We start from the raw sequence: 7,768 nt of genomic DNA, 5'->3' as shown, positions 1-7,768 counted from the left end.
CAAGTCACACGCACCCGGGCTCCGGGCATTTCCGGCTGCTCTCCGTGAACTGGTCCCATCCCCAGGCTGCAGTAATGTTACGACCTCCTTCAGGGTGTCGCAGGGCTTCCCCTCACCTCAGCGGCCGGCTCCACGACACTCCGGCACCATCTGCAGCACCGTCGTCTGCGCAGAGCGCCATTCGCGGGCAAGTCTTTTCACTGGACCACGGAGCATCAGCCGACAAAGAGTCAGATCACAGCAGAGGAGGAAACAGAGGTGCGCGCCTTTCAGACCTGCCCCGCGGGCCTGGCCCACAGAGCCACAGAGCACGTGCCAAGTAGTTTTAGTAATAAAGACGTTTGGGGATGAGCAAGGTCGTGGTAAGTCAGTGTGGTTTGGAGGAGAATCATCAAAACAGGAACCTGTCCCCAGTAATGTGTCAAACCAGGGACTTTCTGCAGCATGTGACACTTTAGGAAAGACCCCAAATTCGGTGAGACTGAGGAACTGCAAAAATCTTAGCAATATTAGAATGCAAAAGTCTCAGAGGAATCCTGGAAAAAAGGAGAAATTCTTCTGACTTTGTTTAACCCACCCTTTCTCAAATGATTGCCTTTTAGTGTAATTAATAGAAAATGCTACCAAATACCCACTTCTGAGCTCTTTCTGTCCCCCTCCGTGTGGGTCAGATGGCTGTCCTCCTGGATCTTCATCTTTATGATGACGATCTTTGTAATTAATGCATATTACTTCCATCTCTAGTCTCAAATGAATTACTGTTTTAATTTTTTTTTTCTTTTTGTTTGACCAAAATCCTTTCTCTTTGGGTCTCGAGAACATTCCATTTGTCACCAGTCCCACTAATCCACTTAGCTTTGACTTTATGGATATTGTTTCTTGTACTATTAGCCCATCCATTTTATTTCTTAGAGCAGTGCCGTCCGGTAGAACTTTCCGTGATGACGGAAACGTCCTCTCTCTCTGCTCTGTCTCATACTCTGGCCGTTAGCCCCATGTGGCTATTGAGCACTTTAAATGTGGCTGGTGCCATAGAATTTTTAGTAGAGCTGTATTTTTAATTTTATTTAATTTTCATTAATTTAAATGTAAGTAGCCATCTATAGCCATGCCACCCTGAACGAGCCCGATCCCATCTGATCTCGGAAGCTAAGCAGGGTCGGGCCTGGTTAGTACTTGGATGGGAGACCACCTAGGAAGACCGGGTGCTGTAGGCGTAAATAAAAAAAAAAATAAGGGATTGTAAACTGACAAGGTCCTTGCAATCTGTGAGGTCAACCAAGGGTTGCCTTGCCTAAAAAATTAAAAAATAAAAAATAGCAAGTAAATGTAAGTAGCCACATGTGCATAATGGCTGTTGTATCTGACAGCACGGTCTTCGTGGGTTCTGTATATCTGTATCGAGCAGAGAAATGAGAGGCTGGAAGTCATATTGATAAGGCAAGGCCAAGGCACAAAACATTGTTGGTCATCCAAGAGCTCTTCAAAGTACGTCACGTTAAATATTTTTCTGATGTGTTATTTGTGCAATTTTTAATAAACAAGGAAACAGATGATTTTTGTTTTTTACGGAGAAAATGCTATTGAAGTAGAGTAGATGAAACCACTTGGTCAGAAGGAGGGTTTGGAAAGATACACTCTCAACAACGATAGACAAATTGAAAATAACCTTCAGGGATATTCAGTTTGGCTCAAAACTGCTGTAAAATCGACATTGTAATGTTCCAGTGGCAAAAGTCAAGTCTGAAAAAAATAAGTATTTCATGTGACTGCAGTGCCGGCCCGTGGGCTCGGCCCAGCTCCTGGCGCAGAGGCGGGTGGCCTTCTCTTTGCGAAGAATATAACACAGGCTCCTCGGTGTTCACCAAAAGGCACCTTGTGCCTCGTAATTGGGGCACTCGGGTCCCCCTTCAGTTTACAGCATTGGTCACCTGTCCTTCAGCTACTTAGCAGAGACTCAAGTTATAAATTGTCCGACCATGTTCATGTTAAAAGTCCAGCGTGGACGACTGACGTCGGGATGGCCTCGTCCCTCCGGGTCCTCCAGGGTTAGCCCTGCATCGCATCAGATCAGAGCGGACTCGCCCTGGGTCTCCTTGGCACCTTCGTCACGGAAGAAAGCTTCACGTCGCACCTCAGCTTTTGTCAAGAGACCATGTAAGAAACAGCTGTAAGTGGAAATTCTGTGCCTTCTTCGTAAAACTGCTGGGAGGACATTGTCCGGTGTGCCATTCGCTATGTCTGCCCCTGGAGAAGTTCTTCTCAGATGCCAGAGCCTGAGAATACTCGTTTCACTAGGAACTCGCTTGTTTTATTTTCTAAGGCGGTGAAAAGTATGTGGTGTTCCCCTCTGTCTCCCTCCAGAAACTCAGAGCTAGTTCTGTGCTTCTCAGCCTGAGATTTCGATTATAATTTTTCCTTATCTTCCCTCACTTAATACGGCACCTTGTCATTTTATTTTTGTTGTTATATTAACGATTTTCTTACAGTCATCATTTTCATTGTACTTTGCATCACATCCATTTTGGAAGAGGTGACAGTGTCTCTGCTTGACCATACTTTTCAAATAGGCCCCGACTCTTCAACTTCTGGTTTGTCTCTGTATCATCCAGTCTTAGCAAGAACCCCCGCCATCAAAACCCGATCACCATTGCTGTCTAATCGAGTTCTTCCTCTCCCACCAACTCCAGGTGGTGTCTGATCACCCTGGCCTGCCTCCAGCGAGAATCCCGCTAGGTCAGTTCAGCCAGATCCCCCTAAGCCCTGACGTCTCCTCTGCTGACCCCCACTCGGCCCCTGTGCTGTGAAGGAGCTGTATTCAGAATTGAGCTCATTTCCACGCTGAGGTCTCTTTCCTCATATTGCAATAGCCCTGAATAAAATCTGTCTTTATTACCATAACTATCGTCTGGCTCTGGTTTTTCTCTATCAGGGGACAGAATGTCCGTATAAATTCCTACATACAGATTTGTTTTCCTTCCTTCGTCCCCTAAAAAAATTGGGATGCCTTCTTAGAGTTATTATTCTGAAACTTTGGGTTTAATACCAAGAGTCCAGTCGGTATTTAAGATCTGGTCCTCGAATCTTCTCTTCCAAGGTGCTCCTGAAAACAGCTGGCAGGCCTATCCCATGTGGCCATGTCACCGCGAGGGCAAAGGTCATCAAGCATCACTCCATCGTGACATTGCATTTCAGGCAATAGCACCGGAACCCGTGAGGACTCTGCAGCCCAGTTTTCAGGACCTTCTATTTCTTTTAGTATCAGCTAAAACTCTTTTCGCACCGAAAAACGGAAAATGCTAATCCAGAGCCTGGTTCCCGAACTTCAGAAGAAAAAACTTCCATGTCGGCGGAACGTGTATTTTTCTAGGCCGAGCAGAACATTTTCGACCTCGTGCTGCTTTACTTTCTTCAACACCTATTAACTCTAAATGTTTGAAAAGAGTAACTTATATATTAAGCAATAAAACATTCTCCAAAACATTCAGTCCGAGGCAGTTCACAAATGAACCCATATTTTTATCCTCTAGTCTCATATCTGTACTTGAATATCCTTCTCATTCTGCTTATGATGATCAGAATTAAACATGAAATGTAATCTGTCCTCTGGATGATAAAAAGATAGAGAGGTCTCGACTAAAGAGCTCTTAAATCCAGATCGTTTCAGGAAGTCCAGATTAGCAAAATGAAACAAAGGGTTATGTTGCTGGTTCTCACGGGGACACTTTTCTCTGATGCCGAAGGACACTTTGGTTCATAAAAGGCAGGTAGAATGTTCATTTGGTTTGATGCAGACAAATCTTTGGGACAGAGGTGGGTATTTCTGTGCTCAGTTTTTAAAACTAGGCATTCGTTAGCCAGGAGACATCTGGCTGCCTTCTCCATGGCTCTTTCAACATTTGCTTGTTTTTTTTCTTTTAGCTGAAAGCCATGAGTTATGTTTTCTCTTGTCAGTGTGTACGTCAAATTACTGATTTGAGGGTCCTATTAGTTTTCTGATTTGTATTGTTAAGTATGTTTATATTGCAAATCATATGCATATAAGGTAAATAAAACATCTATCTATATTTCAAGAAATACGTGTAACAGTAGTCTTTGAAGTAAGATAACTGTCACTAGTGGAAAAAGTTCAGGCCCCTGAAAATGATAATAATACTGTGGTTAGTGTCATGCAAAAATCAGAATTAACTGATAGATTTCTCTTTGGCTCAGTACACTCAGGACTGTTTTCTTTTAAAATCTCTAAAACACCTAAGTGACTTAAATATCGAATGTCATTCAAAACACCCCGTAAAGCTTGATTAACTAATAGAGTTTTTACCCCCTGCCTGTAGAGCAATAATACTGGTTTTACTACTCAGAACCTGTAGAACTATTATGGCGGCCTCGGCAGCTAGAGGACCAAAACGCGATTCGTGGGTCAACAGGGACAACCAAAATGTTCACTGAGGGGTTCTCGCCCTTGAAGCGATTTAGACAGGAAGGTGGGTGGGACCTGTGTGTACACACAGGCAAAGGACAAATGGAGATTCTGGAGCTGGTGTCATTCCTGTGACAATCTGGGGAAACAGCAACCACAGAATTTCAGAGTTAGCAAATAACTCAATCATGTAGCAACTCCCTCATTTTACAGAGGAGGAAGATGAGACCCAAGAGTGACTCATTGGAGGTTAGTCAGCTGGATGCCAAAGCGATTGAGATCAAGATTCCCTACTTTTTCTACTGAACTGTGTTCCATATATGTATTTCTGGGCAGAATTGGGCTGTAGTTAGGGAATATGAAAGATCTGATGTCACTGAATTAGCAAAGCATAGTATTAAAAATAAATCTTGGTTGTTAAAACTATTAATTCGAAGGCTGAAGGGGGAGCTTTATAAAGGAAGGACTGGGCTATTAACACCTGAATCCACTGAACAATTTTAACATTACCGAAAAAGAAACTCCCAAATAGTATATATCTCCTGATGCTACGCAGTGGGAAGTACACATTACCACCTGTGAAAGATTCTTGCCAAAAAAAGAAATCAAAGCTGAATCTAACTACCCGTTGAAAGGAAATATAGAGAATGGAAAAATAAGTTACACACCACCATAGGGGTGCAACTAGCTGAATCCAGACCGGAAAATTCTACAAATCTGATGTCTGTAGAAAATGGACAACCCAATTTCTTCAACAACAACAACAAAATAAGAAGAAAGAAAGAAAGAAATCAGAAAAGAGGGAGGGAGGATGTTTATACATTAAAAGAGATGGAAGAAATATTAACCAAATATAACACACGGACCTTGATTATCTCCTGATTCAAACAAAAATGCCAAAGACTTTTATAGGACAATCAAGGAAATTTGAACACTGACTAATAATAGATGACATTAAGTTTTATTCTTAATATTCTTAGATGTTTATCTTTTAGAGATACAAACGGAAGTATTTATAGACTAAGTAATAAAATGTCTGTGATTTACTTTCAAATTATCTATCTGGGGACAGGGGAGTAGATTGTATAGATGAAAGAAGCTTTGATTCATGTTGGTAACTATTGAAACTGAGTGATCGGTATTCATTAGACTATTTTTTCTACTTTTGTATATGTTTGAAAATCTCTAAAATAAAAAGGTGAAAATAAAAATAAAATGAAGATAACCAGAATATGTGTGATAGACTCTACACATATATTCTGTTGCCAAATTTTTAAAAATAGGATTAAAGAGATCATTGAGTCTGTGATGTTTCTATTTAAAGTCATAATCCTACGTCTTAGCTGAATAGCATCCAAACATTGCTGGACAGGACAGGTGGCATCCTTGGCATGTCTCTGTCCTGCACTTCATATTATAATGCAGCTTTGTGTGTCCGTCTCTCCCACCGAAGCTCCTGAAGGGTAGAGGCTAGTTCTTATATCACTTTTCTGTCCCTTGCACAGAGCACAGTATTTGATGGGTGCCAAATAAAGAACGTATTTTTAAGAAAAAACATCAATCTCATTTACCACTTTAACCAAAATTTTATTTATGTTAAAATGCAAACCTGCCGTCGTCATTGGTAGTGTTATTCTGCCCTTACTAAAAATGAGAAACAATGTTAAAAAGAATTAAAAAATAACTGAATCCCCTTCCATAGCTCTTTACCTTCTGCCTCCAATCTTTGATTTTCTAATATTTCCTTATGAATAATTCCTTTTTAAAAAAATTCATTACTCTGTATCTGCTTTGGAACTTTTCCAGATTCTCAGTCTTACTTAAGCTGATTTTTTTTTAAATGGCAAGATACCTACGCAAATTATTCCAATAGCTTTTGAATTTTACTTTTCACTTTCATTAACGAAACTCCCAATGAAGGGAACAAGAATTTATTGATCACTTATTTAGGTCACATAAAGCTTTCCCATTCAACTACCTGAAACTCTCCATTTCTTCCTTTCCAAGTTAGAACTCAAAAACTATTAACTTCTAGAATTTGGAAGACTAAAAAAGGTGTGGTTGACTCTTTGCAAAGATGGCCACCAACAATTCTTCCCATTCCTAAATGTACACATTGCTCCTTTCATCGGAGGTGGAGTGTACCTCCTCTCCCTTTACAACGGGGCTGGACTTGTGACTTACTCTGATCAGTGATGATCAAATGAAAATGACATTGTGCCATTTCTGGCCTAAAGCCTTAAACGACCTAGCAGCTTCTACTTCTACCATCTTGGAGCCCTGTGCTGCAACGTAAGTCAAGCTCTCCTGTTGGAGAGAGAGGCCACGTGGAGGAGCACTATTAACCCCACCGACAAGGAGCAGCAAGGTTCCAGACATGAGCGGGGCCATCTCGGACCCTCTAGTCTTGATCCAGCTCAGCTCACACTCTGTGGATCGGAGACAAGCCATTGCCACTGAGCCTTGCCCACACTGAAGATCCAAAGATTGTTGTTTGAAGTTACTATTTTGGGGGTTAATTTGTTATGCAGCCATAGAAAACTGATACGAAGGGGGAAAGCGAAATCCTTTCTCTGTGTTCAGCCTATTGCTAGAAACGAAAATGCTAATTTCCATTGTCTCTGCCTATCACAATCCTGCCCATATTTGCCAGCTACGCAATGGTCCCAAAGTGCAGGAGATTAGTTGTGTCTCCATTGTTCTCTTTCCCAGGGCTGAGGCAGTGTAGGCTTGAGAGGCACCTGGAACATATTCCAGAAATTCTTCCAAATGCCAGGAAGTAAGGAAGTGCTCAAAAAAAAAATTGTAGGAGTTTATACTAAGGAAACAGGTACCAGCTTGAAGGGGCTCCCAATAGTCAAGTCTGGGACATTTTGCCCACCAAAATGATTGAGTACAAGAATGAATTATAAACCATTTAAAAATAGAAAAATCATCTTTATCAAATTATAATAAATAGGCAAGTAGAAAGGAAGAAAGAAAGAAAGAAACAGATCCATCGATCAATGAATAGATGGGAGAGAGGCTTACTCTTATACCAGAATGCTGAAGCCAAATGAGGCGAAATATTAATCTGAATCGGAATGTGGATAAAGGGTACACAAGTGTTCCTTCAGCTATTTTTTTTTGTATTTTTAGTTATTTTCAGGCTGAAATTATTTCTCCGATAAAAAATTAAGAAAAAGTTCAACTGTTTTGAGAAACAGCCCATGAAACTATTTCTCAGCACTCAAATATAAACCACTTCTCTCCTCCAAACACCTATAGCACTTAACTGTGTCTTTTTTTTTTTTTTTAATTATCACGTAGAACCTCGTACCGTTACTTAGCTGTTTAGGTTTTCCGGGT

At 41.1% G+C, this 7,768-nt stretch overlaps 1 non-coding gene across 1 annotated transcript; it reads left to right on the top strand.

Annotated features, from left to right (window-relative positions):
- Positions 1–1,098: 1,098 nt before the first annotated feature.
- On the top strand, positions 1,099–1,217 carry LOC112478650. The gene has a single exon (XR_003045905.1). It is a non-coding gene; the product is annotated as a 5S ribosomal RNA (ribosomal RNA).
- The last annotated feature ends 6,551 nt before the right edge of the window (positions 1,218–7,768 follow it).

The sequence above is a fragment of the Pteropus alecto genome, unplaced genomic scaffold (assembly GCF_000325575.1).
Source record: "Pteropus alecto unplaced genomic scaffold, ASM32557v1 scaffold61, whole genome shotgun sequence".
NCBI lineage: Eukaryota > Metazoa > Chordata > Mammalia > Chiroptera > Pteropodidae > Pteropus > Pteropus alecto.
This window is presented reverse-complemented; position numbering and strand designations above follow the sequence as displayed.